Source organism: Mustela lutreola, chromosome 6, assembly GCF_030435805.1.
Source record: "Mustela lutreola isolate mMusLut2 chromosome 6, mMusLut2.pri, whole genome shotgun sequence".
NCBI classification, from domain to species: Eukaryota; Metazoa; Chordata; class Mammalia; order Carnivora; family Mustelidae; genus Mustela; species Mustela lutreola.
Window position 1 is genome coordinate 144,016,742 of NC_081295.1, and position 13,676 is coordinate 144,030,417.

General features: G+C 37.0%; 1 long non-coding RNA gene across 1 annotated transcript in view; it reads right to left on the bottom strand.

Moving 5' to 3' along the window:
- The window catches only part of LOC131834552 (uncharacterized), a 52,293-nt gene that overhangs the window by 11,136 nt on the left and 27,481 nt on the right, over positions 1 to 13,676 (bottom strand). The window contains exons 2-3 of the long non-coding RNA XR_009354927.1: positions 5,118 to 5,199; positions 4,909 to 5,024 (exon numbers count right to left, since the gene is read on the bottom strand). This is a non-coding gene — a long non-coding RNA (uncharacterized LOC131834552). The remainder of the gene's footprint in view (positions 1 to 4,908; positions 5,025 to 5,117; positions 5,200 to 13,676) is intronic.

A 13,676-nucleotide genomic window follows, 5' to 3' on the forward strand; every position in this document is an offset into this window, starting at 1 on the left:
GAGGCTTAACCTACTGAGCCACCCAGGCGTTCCAGGTGTTTCTTTATTAGCATCTTTTTCACATAGTGATCTGCCTCTAGCTAAGTCCATCTACTTCTGTCTGTGGCTGGGAAGATGTTTGTCAAAAGATTCATGATAAATATCTTCAAATTCGTGTTAAAATGGTCTTGAGAGAGAGTGGAACTATACCACACAATAGATAGTTTAAAGAGACAGGTAACTAGAAGGAAACATAGACAAGAAACTAGAGTCTGAAACAGGTAGCGAATTGTCTTGTGAGTAGCAACTTTCCCTTCACTAGAATCTTCTCAGATGTTGTCGAGGGGCATCCTGCCACTAACACCAAACTAGAGAATTTGATTTAATTACTGGAGTGGTGATTTCAACTGTCTTTAGACTTCTCCACTTTTTTCTCCCAATTATTTGGCTTTGTTTTGTTTTTAAACATTTCATTTATTTGACAGACAGAGATCACAAGTAGGCAGAGAGGCAGGCAGAGAGAGAGGGAGGAAGCAGCCTCCCCTGCTGAGCAGAGAGCCCCGATGTGGGGGCTTGGCTTTGTTTTTAAGGAGTGTAGAGAATAAACCCTCCCTCTGCTGAACTGCTGAAAACTAGCCCACACTTTGCCCCATGGAGCCATCCATGCATGACCCAGGCAAAGGTTGTATCATTTACCCAGTTCCAGGCATGGCTCAAAGAGCTTCACATGCATTTAATCTCACTATTCTTCTAACAGTTTTATAGTTTTAGCCTCTACATTTAGGTGTTTCTTCCATTTTGAATCAGTTTTTGTATGTGGTGTGAGGTAAAGGTCCAACTTCATTCTTGTGCATGTGGATATCCAGTTTTCTCAGTATCATTGTTGAAGAGATTTCTTTTCCCCATTGAATGGTCTTGGCACCCTTGTCAAAAATCATTTGACCTTATATTCCAGGGATTACTTTTAGGCTTTCTACTTGATTCCATTGCTTTAAATGTCTGTCTTTATGCCACTACCATGCTCTTTTGATTACTGTAGCTCTGGGGTTAAGTTTTGAAATTAAGAAGTGTGAGACCTCCAACTTCATTCTTTTTCAAAATTGTTTTGGCTATTTGGGGTCGCCGGAGAGTCCATAAGAGTTTTAGGATAAATTTTTCTATTTCTGCAAAAAATGCCAGTAGGATTTTGATGGGAATAACATTGAATTTGTGGGTCATCTTAATATCATTATGTCTTCTGATCCATGAACACAGGATATCCTTCCATTTATTTGTGTCTTTAATTTCTTTCAACAATGTTTTATAGTTTTTAGTGTACAAGTCTTTTCTTCATCCTTGGTTAAGTTGATTCTTCTGTGTTTTATTCTTCTTGATGCTATTGTAAATGGAATTGTTTTCTAATCTTTACATTAATAACCCATTTTATAGATGATGACACTGGGGCACAGAGACATTAAGTCACCTGTTCCATGAGTAGTAGTTCTGACAGGACCACCAAACTGTGAAATCAGGATTTGAACTCAGTTTGCTTGATCCCAGAGTTGACTTCTTCAGTGCCCCACTGCACTGTCATTGCAGAAATAGGAATGGACCTTCAAGGGCCCTCAAGATGGTGATTTACAGTGGAAAAGCAGGATTTCTGTGGTTTCTGACCACTCCTCCCTGTCCTTCCTTCACCCTTCCAAACTCTCTTTCCAACAGTTCATTGCAAAAGGGAGACAAATTGTAAACAAGAGACCTTCAACTTTCAAACTTTAGAAGCTTGATGAAGATTTATAGCCCATTCTCTTTAGAGTGCCCCTTTTCCTTCCTTAGCTGGACTGTGAATAATTCTTATCTACTTATGTGTTCTTATTTTTTTTTTTTTACAGTTTACTCCAATTTCCCAGAATAATTTCAATAAATGATTAGAAACTGGTTTGAACACATAGCAATAAATTTTTTTAATGAGCTTTGTAGTAAAGCCTTTGTCATTTTCCTTATTATGGATTTGTCTGGATTGAACAAGGATCCCTTTGTATAACCAACCTCAATAAACCAATACACCAAAGAGAGGCTTCATTTATCTCTGGTACAGTAGCACTAACCTAATTCAGGTGGCTGACTTGAATTAGTATGATAATCTCTCTCACAAACCCAGATATCAAAGGCTTGAAAATACATGTGGAAATACCCCAATGTTTCACCTGTTTTATTAGGGCCATGTTCTAAGAACTCAATGGAGAGCCCCCAGATGAAAGTACTGGAAAAATGTCTATTCTGTAACATCCTCCATGCAATCAAATGAGGAAATAATGGAGAAAAGGGTGGTGATTCTTCATTCCTTTGTCTCTCTTTCCATCTAAATAACCACCAAATTCTACCCATCCTTATTCCTACATATCTCTCCAGTCCATTCACTCCCTATTCCCACTGCCACTGTCTTCGATCAGGCTCCCATTCTCATTGCCCCAGATTGTTACTGCAGTCTCCTCACTGGACCTCTACTTTCAGTCTCCCCCCAGGGTGATCCTCCAGAAAATAAGTCTCATCAATGGATCTCCTCACCTGAAAACACTTGATTTTAAGTCATCCCTCTTTCTTTTTCTTACCCCTTCCTCTATCATACTACTTTATTTCTTCTCCTCTAGCTAGACTTGTATATCTTAGGACATGCTATTCTCTCTTTCTGGAGCACTAGCCTTGCTTATCTTATATATCAGTCCAGGTCCACGCAGGAAAATGAAAACCACTGTAGTTTAGACAGAAAGAAATTTAGTAGAAGGCATTGGTCACATAGATGACTGAAGAACTGAGAAAGCAAGCAGAAGAGGTGATACAATGCCAACTGCCAAAACAGGAAATAGTTACCATTCTTTGGCCTGGAGGGATAAAGAGAGAGAATGGTGTTATTTGATCCCAAGGTCAGATAGACACTAAACTCAGAGTAGAAGCTGGAGCCATGGAGAGAGAGGATATCTTATGAGAACTGGAGCCATTGAGAAGATGCAGCCATTGCTTGAGACCCTAATGAAAGAAAAAGGAAGAAGGGACAAATACCAAGCCTTTTTTCTCCTCCCATCATCCAGAATCCCACAGTGCTTCTCATTGGCTGAATTTACATTGAAGCTATAAAAGAAGAGTCTGAGTCCTTCCTATACACAGCAAGAAAGAGAAGGGTAGGAAAATGATCTGTATATTTAACTAATTCCGTCTTTTCAGAATTCAACTTAAATGTCATTTCTTCTGGAATATTTTTCCTGATGCTGTCATGATATCCAATTATGGCCCTCTCTTTAAATTAATTTTATTATTCTTACCTTTTACTTTTTAATATTTTTACCTTTTAACATTTTATTATTATTACCTTTTATTATAGATGCTCATGTCATTATTGATTTCTGATTTAATCCATGAGGTCTTTCAGAATATCCGTAGTCCCAATAACATAGTTTCATAATAATAAATATTGGTTAAATGAGAAAATTATTTTGGTAATTGCTTTCCCTAGAAATTGTACCAGTTTGCACTGGCCAAAACAATAAAAGTGCTTATTTTTGACATCTTCACCAGACTGTATGCAAGTAAACTGCTTGATCCTTGTGGACCTGAGAGTTGAAAATTGTATGTTAATGAAATTTATATTTGCATTCTTTTTATTGCAAGTGAAGATAAGCATCTTTTCATACATCTAAGAATCTACAGTGACTATTTATATCTTTTGTCTTTTTTTCCATTTGGTTGTTGATCTTGGTAATACTGATTTATAGGAGTTTATATATTAGGAGAATTAGCCCTTTGCCTCATGTGAGCTATGAATGCTTTTTCTTAACTTATTATTCATTATGAGACTTGGGTTCTTATGGTTTTACCATATAAAAATTTTCTAATTTGTTAATATTTTCCTTTAAGGGTTTGAATTCAATATGGCTTTTGACTTATACTTAGGTCTTCCCTAAAGGATTATATTTTTTTAAACTCTCAATTTTCTTTTAATATTTTACCATTTTATTATAAAAATTTTTATGCTTAAATCTGTGATCAGTCTGGAATTTATTTCGATATATGGTAAAAGACTTGGAAAAAGCTTTATTTTTCCCCTAAATATTTTTTTAGTTGTCAAAACAACATTGCTTAATATTTTTTTCCTCACAAACACAAAAGGTTAGTTTTATCACATACTAAACATGGATGTCTCTTTGGGTTTGTTTCTGTACTTTCCATTATGATCCACTGATTTGTCTATTGATGCAACAGTTCCATAATGATTTAATAACTATACATTGAATTTTGATTGCAATATTCAGATGTTCTGGTTAAATGCCTATTGAAAATGTATGACAAATAATGAATCAGAAATAATAGTAGTGACAAAGTTTCCTGTTAGAGATTCCAAACTAAACCATGAAGAGACATATAAAATTAAATAAGCAAGACTTCTGCATTCAGTTTGCATATAGGCTAATCTTTCCACTGCAAGAAAATCTTGATCAATTACAAACACATTGTATTTTTAAAGATGCCAGGATACTGCAGAAACTAGAAGGACTGGATATACTAATTTTTAGTAAAGAAAAAATGTTTCTGAGGAACATTGATATCAGACATTTTTTTTTTTTTTAAACCTTAGGGGCATTTGTTAACTATGAGCATAGCTTCGGCATTGGGTTTACCCAAGCAAAGAGACTCTAGTAGAATGAAAACCAGCAAAGCTGCAGCAGTCATGAAGAGTTGGTGTGACAGGATGAAAACTCACAGGGACCTAAATGCACCATCAGATTCCCATGGAAATTTTCCTTGGTTCTGGTGTTATGTGGAAGACAGGGGATCTAAGATGGAAGATTCTAAAAGGCAGAATAAAACCTCTCAGACTTGTGTGCTTGGGAACCAAAAAAAAAATTCTAGGATAACATTGACTTCGATACATAGCCACTCTCCCCCTCAAGATACCTTCCAGAGTGTGAAGACACATGGATATGAAGCTGCCTATTCGATCCCTTGATCTTTCAGTACTGAGGAGATGGAGACTCTTCAGGCTTTCAGTCAGAAGATCAGATATCCATGCCCTAAGGGCAGAATTAAACCAGAGAGAGATAATTCTCACTACATTTCAACCCAACAGGGCCCCAGCTCAATTTCTGAGTTGTTCAGAACCTCACCTTGTTTGCCCAGCAGAGAAGAAAAGGAATATCCTCTGTTGTAAGAAAACATCTTGTAGAATGGTCCTTTAGTACACAATATCTGGAGAAAAATTAAAAGTTATTAGTCATGCAAAGAAATAAAACTGGCTGATAAACAACAGAAAAATAATATAATAGCTATAGACCCACAGATGATCAATGTATTGGAGTTAGCAGATGAAGGCTTTAGTAAAACTGTGATTATTATGCTAAAGAAAACAGAACAGGAAGAACAAAGTAGATCAAAGTGTGGATAATTTTAATAGATAAATCAAATCTACAAAAAAGAAATTAAGTGGATATTTTAAAACTGAAAAACAGGATAAACATAAAGAGAACCTCAACAAGGCAAATTGTAGTTAGATTGCTTAAAATCAAAGTCTTAAAAATATCCAGAGGAAAAATAAGCACATTACCTTTACAGGAACAACAGTAACACTGAGAGCTCTATCTCAACGGTAGTGATTAAAGCCAGAGGTAAGTAAATAATACTTTTTAAGGACTGAAAAAAATTAAGAACTAATTCATATCCAGTAAAAACATATCATTTATATCCAGTAGGAACATCCTCAAAAATGAAGGTGGAATACATATGTTTTCAAAGGCAGAGTTAGAGAATTAGTTTAAAACAGACTATACTAAAGGAAAAACTAAAGAACATATAACCAAATCCTTCAGATTAAAAAAGTGATTCCAGATGGAAACATAGAAATATTGGAGGAAATAAAGAATAGTATAATGGGAAAAATACATGGAGATTTAAACAAATGCTAACCATATAAAAGAATAATCTTAATGTCTAGTGAAACAAATTATATGCAGAACTCGAAATGCATGGCAATGGTAACACAACAGTGATTGGAAGTAAATGGAACATAAAGACTCCTACCAATGTCAGGAAAGTAGTAGAAGTAGTAATTTATATTAGTACTATAATAAGCTGAGAATGCCTATTATAATCACTAACAGAATAATAAGGTAATTTAAAACTAACAAGTTAATAGAAGGAAAAATTAAGTAATAAAAAAACTGACTACCTCAAAAGAAAGTAAGAAAAGAAGAACAAAATAGAAATATAAATAAGCCAAATGGAAAACAAAAGGTAGCCAATACATACTGTAATGTATCCACGATTACATAAAATATAAATGAACAAAAAGTTCCTAGTAAAAGAATATTTTTGTTAGACTAAAAAAAAAAATATGATACTCAGAAAAGCCTAAGTTTGAAGTAAAAGAATAGAAAAAGATACACAATATAAGCATCAATGAAAAGAAAGTTGGTAAATCTGTACTAATATCAGATGTTATATTTTAAGACAAAAAACATTACTAAAGATAGAGGGACACTTCACCATGATAGTGCCAAATCAATCAGGAAGAAATCACAACACATTGATACATCAGTATAAAAACATTCTTCAAAATACATAAAGCAAAAGTGAAAAACACAAATCTAAAATCATAGTGGGATACTAAAGATCCTCTTTTAGTACACAATAGAAAAAACAAAAAAATCAGTAAAGATATAGATTATGTGGATAAGAATATTAACTAAACTGATTTAATTGACAATAGAGAATATTGCATTGAAAAGTGATTAACACTTTTAAGGGCACAAGAACATTTTCTGAAACTGACCATATGCTGGGTTATAAAGAAAGCATCAACAAATTTCGAAAGATTGAAATATGGAATTAAACCAGACATCAATAACAAAAGGATAAATAGAAAAATCTAAATGCATGGAAATTAAACATATGTTTTGAAATTATTCATGAGTTAGAGAAAAGATCTAAATGAAATTATAAAACATGTTAAATGAATAGTAATAAAGACACAACACAGCAAACTTACAGAAATCCAGCTAAAGCAGTTAGTGGAGGAAAAGAACTCCCTGAAGGACATATATGAGGGGAAAACATGAAAATTTAAGTTTCTATCTCAAGAAACTATAAAAAGAATAGCAAATCAAAGATTAGGGAATTTGAGGAAAAGAAATAAAAAAGATACTAATGAACAAGAATAAAACAGGAAAGAAACAAACAACTGAGAAAATCAACAAAGCCAAAATTGGTTCTTTGAGAAAAACCAAAAATACTCTAGAATTAACAAACCCATAATAAAAATGATCAAGTAAAAGAAAACACAAATTGCTACTGTCAGTGATGAGAAAGAAACACTACTTTAGATCTAGAGACAGCCAAAAAATAAGAAAATGTTATATACAGTTTTACTAAAATAATGTGTTAATTTAAATGAAATATATAAAAATCCTCAAAAAATAAAACTTATATAAGAACAAAGAGAAAATATGAATGTTACATACCTATTGGAAAGATTGAATTCTTTATTAAAAACCATCTCATAAGAAAACCCAGGCCCAGATGGCTTCGTCTTTGAATTTCTCAAAATATTAAGGATGAAATAATACTATTTTGCACATAGTATTCCAGGGAGTTAAAAAAAAAAAAAGGAAGAAAGAAAAGGAAGAGTAAGGAAAGCTTTCTTAGAATGCAAAGAATATCTTAACTGAAACAGAAAAAAAGATAAATAGGGTTTTATCAAAATGTAAACTCTGTTCAGCACAAGAAACACTAAGAAAGTGAATACCAAGGCAGCATCCAAGAAGAAAATATTCACAATACATGCATCTGACAAAGGTCATGTATTTTATCCAGAACATTATTTTAAATGAAGTCACCTAGGGCTCTTACTGTTCCCTGCCAGCCAGGTCCAATAGGCATAACGACACCAAATATCTGTGCCAGCATGATGTTTGGAGGCCTACCAGGTATCAGGTTCCTTCTGGACGATATTATGACAAATAACAGAATTGACACTGCCCAAAGCAAAACAGTTAAACTGCAGTATACTCCTTGTTTCTGCCATGTGAATACAAATGATTTCTTCTGGAGCTCTAGATGAATTCATAAACACAAACATGCCCAAAGGTGAGAGAAGATAACCGCAACATTTCAGGGCCTTGAATGTATTGGTGAAGTTTCCAGGGGTCTAATTTTGGGGACACTTGGGATATCCCTTTACACTACTCACCAAAGAAAAAAAGCACAAGATGGACAGTTCTCTTTGAATTATAAAGGCAGAATATACCATATTTAAACATGCTGCTCCAATCCATTTATCAGCTAACCCACAAGGATATTAGTTTTTGAATGGATCAGAAGAGAAGCCTCTGAAGCAGGTTCATGCCACATGGCAAGCTGTTCTGGCCATTGGGTCATAGGCTGCACCACAACCAACTGTATTAGAAACTGGTTCTTAGAAGTCACCGGAAAACCTTGAGAGAGCATTCAGAGAACAAGGTGTAAGTTTTAGAATATGGGCATGTTTTCTTCTGCCAATAATTCTCCATTTGAAAAGTAGCTCCAGGGATGCCTGGATGGCTCAGTTGGCTGAGTGGCTGCCTTCAGCTCAGGTCATGATCCCAGTGTCCTGGAATCGAGTCCTGCATCAGGCTCCTTGCTCAGCAGGGAGCCTGCTTCTCCCTCTGCCTCTGCCTGCCTCTCTGTCTGCCTGTGCTCACTCTCTCTGACAAATAAATAAATAAAATCTTAAAAAAAGAAAGAAAGAAAGAAAGAAAGAAAGAAAGAAAGAAAGAAAGAAAGAAAGAAAAGTAGCTCCAGATTATGCCTGATCATGGGAAGTGAAATGACTCTGCAATTCTAAATTCTCTTAATGAAATTAGTATTATCTGATCCACTATGAATCCTAGCATCCCATTGTAAAAAGAAGATGGTATACACAAAACTGGACCTGAGTAGGTCCAGAAAACACAAGTACAGTGTATAAGAGAACAACACAGACTCACATAGCAGCTGTTCCTACTACTTCGTAGTAGTAGAGTCTGCCTTGACCCAGTCCCATGCCACATGGAAGATTCTTATGACCAGGCAATGAAGGAGAAGATAATGTGAGCCTGGTTTACAGATGTTATCCACACATCATCTACCTTATAGTCTTATGTGGGGCTCTTCTTGAATAGTAGGGGTGTAGGGACAGTCCCCCAGAGGTCCTAACTTCGTACACTATATTTAGTTGCCCACTTTGCGTGGAAGGAGGGATGATTTTCTATGGATCTACATTAATTCATGGAAGGTGCCAAGGAGCTGACCTGCTGGATAGGGACTTGTAAAATTGACTATTTTATTCCGGAAATTCTGTGGGGGGTGGGACTAGGAAGTGGATGAGCTTTTGGAATGGGCATACAGTATGTAAATATTTGTGTCCCACATAAATGTCCGGACAGTATCCACTTCAGAGACTTTCAATAATCAAGTTGTCAAGACAAGTCACCTTGTGGATCTCAGTCTGCCTTTTTCTCCCACCATCCTGCATTGATGAACACTGGGGGCAGGAAGGGTTAAGCTTGGAACTTGGTGGATTCACTGGGACATCTCTGAGTGCTGCTCTCTTGCCCAAACCTCTGGTAAAAGGAAAACCATGACAACCCATAGGATGGCCAAACACTCATAGCCTATAGAAATGAAGGTCCAGCTATACCCTCATAGAGAAACATGCCAGGCCAAGATGAGTATAGGGAAATTTGTGATGGGTGGTAAAACAAGGTTTGTCTGATTATACATTTAGTCTTGTGACCATCTAAGTAAGTAGAACTACACTTTGTATTAGTTGATTCTTTTTGCTCCTGCTATCTTATACCTTACATGGAGAGGACTAAGGGTGACTAATGTTTTAAGTTTTTGAAGGCAGTGTGACTGAGTTTATCCTGAAAGGATACAACATTTGATCAGATTTTGTGTGTCTCCTGTGTTGGGAATCATAATAGTTTTCATCCAAAGTATAAGAACAGATGCCAAGGGGCAAAGACGTGGACTGAATATTTTCTTTGGCCCATTGAACCTACTCTCCATCCTTCTCCAATTTACTCCGTGTCCAGAAAATCCACTTTTTTTTTTAATAAAGATTTTATTTATTTATTTGACAGATAGAGCTCACACAAGTAGGCAGAGAGGCAGGCAGAGAGAGAGGGGGAAGCAGGCTCCCTGCTGAGCAGAGAGCCCCAAGCGGGGCTCGATCCAAGGACCCTGGGATCATGACCTGGGCCGAAGGCAGAGGCTTAACCCACTGAGCCACCCAGGCGCCCCCAGAAAATCCACTTTTATGGATTATATTAATGGGCATTTTCACTTGCCTTCTTGTTGGGTTTGACCAAAAGAAGTCCCAAGCAGGGATCTAGACGGCAAGAGCAGAGAGAGAATTCAGGGTATTTATTTCTCTAGTTATCATCCTGGAGGTGGGTCACATCATCCTATTTAAGGATTAGTTCCTAATGGAGACCTTCTGGCTTCTGGTAACTACTCCTTCTTTGACTCCTTCAGGTTTAGTAGTGGGAATAGCACTACCCCTTGGTGACTTCCCTAAACCCTACACATACCTTTGTAATGGGCTCTCTACTAAATTCACCTTAATTACTCATTTGGGTGTGCCATGTTTTCCACTTGATGTACTATCATTTTATATCTCCTCTTTAAAACCCTTCTTATTCATGCATTCCTAATATTAACAGATGACATTACCACCTACCCAGTTATCCAAGACAAATATCCATGTAAATAACATCCTGGTGTGTTCTTTTCTCTTCAGTCCTCATGGCTCATTCACAACCAACTCTTCTTCAACATTTTTTTAGGGGCATCTGAGTGGCTCAGTTGGTTAAGCGTCCATTCTTGGTTGAGGCTCAGGTCATGGTCCTGAGGTTATGGTATCTCCCTCTCTGGGCCTCCTCCCTGCTTGCTTACATGCTCTCTCTCTCTCTCACTGTCTCAAATAAATAAATAAATAATCTTTTACACTTACCATGCCTACTGCTACAGCTTTACAACTCAATACTTGCAAGTCTTCTTAATATAACTTCCCTTTTTAAAAATTAACATATAATGTATTATTAGCCCCAGGAGTACAGGTCAGTGAATCACCAGGTTTACACACTTCGCAGCACTCACCATAGCACATAGCTTCCCCAATGTCCATAACCCCACCCCACTCTCCCTCCCCCACTCCCCTTGGTGACCCTCAGTTTGTTTTGTGAGATTAAGATTCTCTTATAGTTTGTCTCCCTCCCAATCCCATCTTGTTTCATTTATTCTTTTCCTACACCCCAAACCTCCCACGTTGCATCTAACTTCCTCATATCAGGGAGATCATAAGATAATTGTCTTTCTCTGATTGACTTATTCAATCCAGCATAATACCCTCAAGTTCCATCCACGTCATCGCAAATGGCAAGATTTCATTTCTTTTGATGACTGCATAGTATATCCATTCATCTGTTGATGGACATTTAGGTTCTTTCCATAGTTTGGCTATTGTGGACTTTGCTTCTATAAACATTTGGGTGCATGTGCCCCTTCAGATCACTTTATTTGTATCTTTAGAGTAAATATCCAGTAGTGCAATTGCTGGGTCATAGGGTAGCTCCATTTTCAACTTTTTGAGGAACCTCCATGCTTTTTCCAGAGTGGTTACACCAGCCTGCATTCCCACCAACAGTGTAAGAGGATTCCCCTTTCTCTGCATCCTCACCAGCATCTGTCATTTCCTGACTTGTTAATTTTAGCAATTCTGACTGATGTGAGATGTTATCTCATTGTGCCTGATGCTGAGTGATGTGGAGCACTTTTTCATGTGTCTGTTGGCCATCTGGATGTTTTCTTTGCAAAAATGTCTGCCCATTTCCTGATTGGATTATTTGTTCTTTGGGTGTTGAGTTTGATAAGTTCTTTATAGATTTTGGATACTAGCCCTTTATCTGATATGTCATTTGCAAATATCTTCTCCCATTCTGTCAGTTGTCTTTTGGTTTTGTATAACTTCCCTTTTGAGTTCTCTGCCTACCTATCCATCCTACATGCTATTGCTTTTCAAAAATGCGTAATCGAGCACATCCCATTACTGCTTAAACCTTTTGATGTTGCTTCCTCATTCACAGTCTCAGTCCAAAGCCCTGAGAATGATATGGAGGGTTCTTCAAGCTCTAAAGCTCCCTATTTCTCTCTTCTTTGCCTCACACAGTTTGCTTTGGACATACTGAATTGTCTGACTTGCTGAGAACTGATTAGGCTTGTTCGTGTCATCATGCCTTTGTGCATACTGATTATTCTGCTTGGCAGGCCCTTCTTGATCTTGTCTACCTGGGAAATATGAAATCTTTTTTTTAAGACACGACTCAAATATCACCTTCTGTAGGTACACTTTCTTTTTTTCTTTCCTCTTTTTTAAATTAACATATAATGTATAATTTGTTTCAGGGGTACAGGTCTGTGATTCATCAGTATTACACAATACATAGCACTCACCACAACACATACCCTCCCCAGTGTCCACCACCCAGCCACCCACCCTTCCCAACCCCCTTCCCTCTAGCAACCCTCTCAGTTTGTTTCCTGAGATTAAGAATCTCTTGTGGTTTGTCTCCCTCTCCGGTTTTATCTCTTTTCATTTTTCCTTCCATTCCCTTATGATCCTTTGTCTTGTTTCTCAAATTCCTCTTATCAGTGAGATCATATGATAACTGTCTTTCTCTACAAAATAAGTCACTTACACTTTCTTGACTTACTTGAAAATCATGTAACATTTATTTTCTTACTTTACATTAACTCCTTTAGTAAATATTTATAAACACCTAATACCACATACTTAATCTATCATCAGAGATATAGTGCTGAATGAAATATGGTCCCTATTCTCTTGGAGCCGGTAATCTAGCAGAGAGATAAAGATAAATAAAAACAGGTAAATATATAGTATATACATTTGTGATTCAGGCTAGGAATAACATCAAGTAAGTTGAGAAGCTTGGAATTCCCAGAAGGAAGGCTATTTTATAGAGGATCATCAGGGCAGGTCTCATGGATAAGGTGATATTTGAACAAGGGCCAGAATGAAATAAGACAGCAAGCCTGTGGGTAACTGAAAGAACACTGTGCTAAGCAGAGAACCCTACGATCTCAAAAGTCCAGCGGCAAGTATGCACTTAACCTTTCAAAGGATCAGCGAGGTGGCCAGTGGAGCAGAAAGCTATGAGTGAGGTAGAGAATTGCAGGACATGAGATGAAAGAGCTCTAAAACTTGGAAGAATATTCGATTTTTCTCAAGGAATGATGGGAAGATGTTGGGGAGTTTTAAATGGGAATATTAATGTGATCTGACAGAGTCATTTTTTAAAATGATTCTGTGGGCACCTGGGTGGTGCAGGGGGTTCAGCGTCCAACTCTTGATTTCTGCTCAGGACATGATTTCAGGGTCATGAGATCAAGCTCCCAATTAAGCCCTGCTTCAAGCTCCATGCTCAGCATGGAGCTTGCTTAAGATTCTTTCTCTCCCTCTCTCTCTCTGCCCCTCCTCACTCTCTTTCTCTTCAAAAACAAAAAGAAAATTCTGCTGGCAGTAATCTGTAACTCAGCTAGGGCAGAGTCAAAGAGGTCAGATAGGAGGCTGTTGTAGTGATCCAGAAGGTGGTGGTGATATAAACCAGGGTAGTGGCAGTGGATGTGAT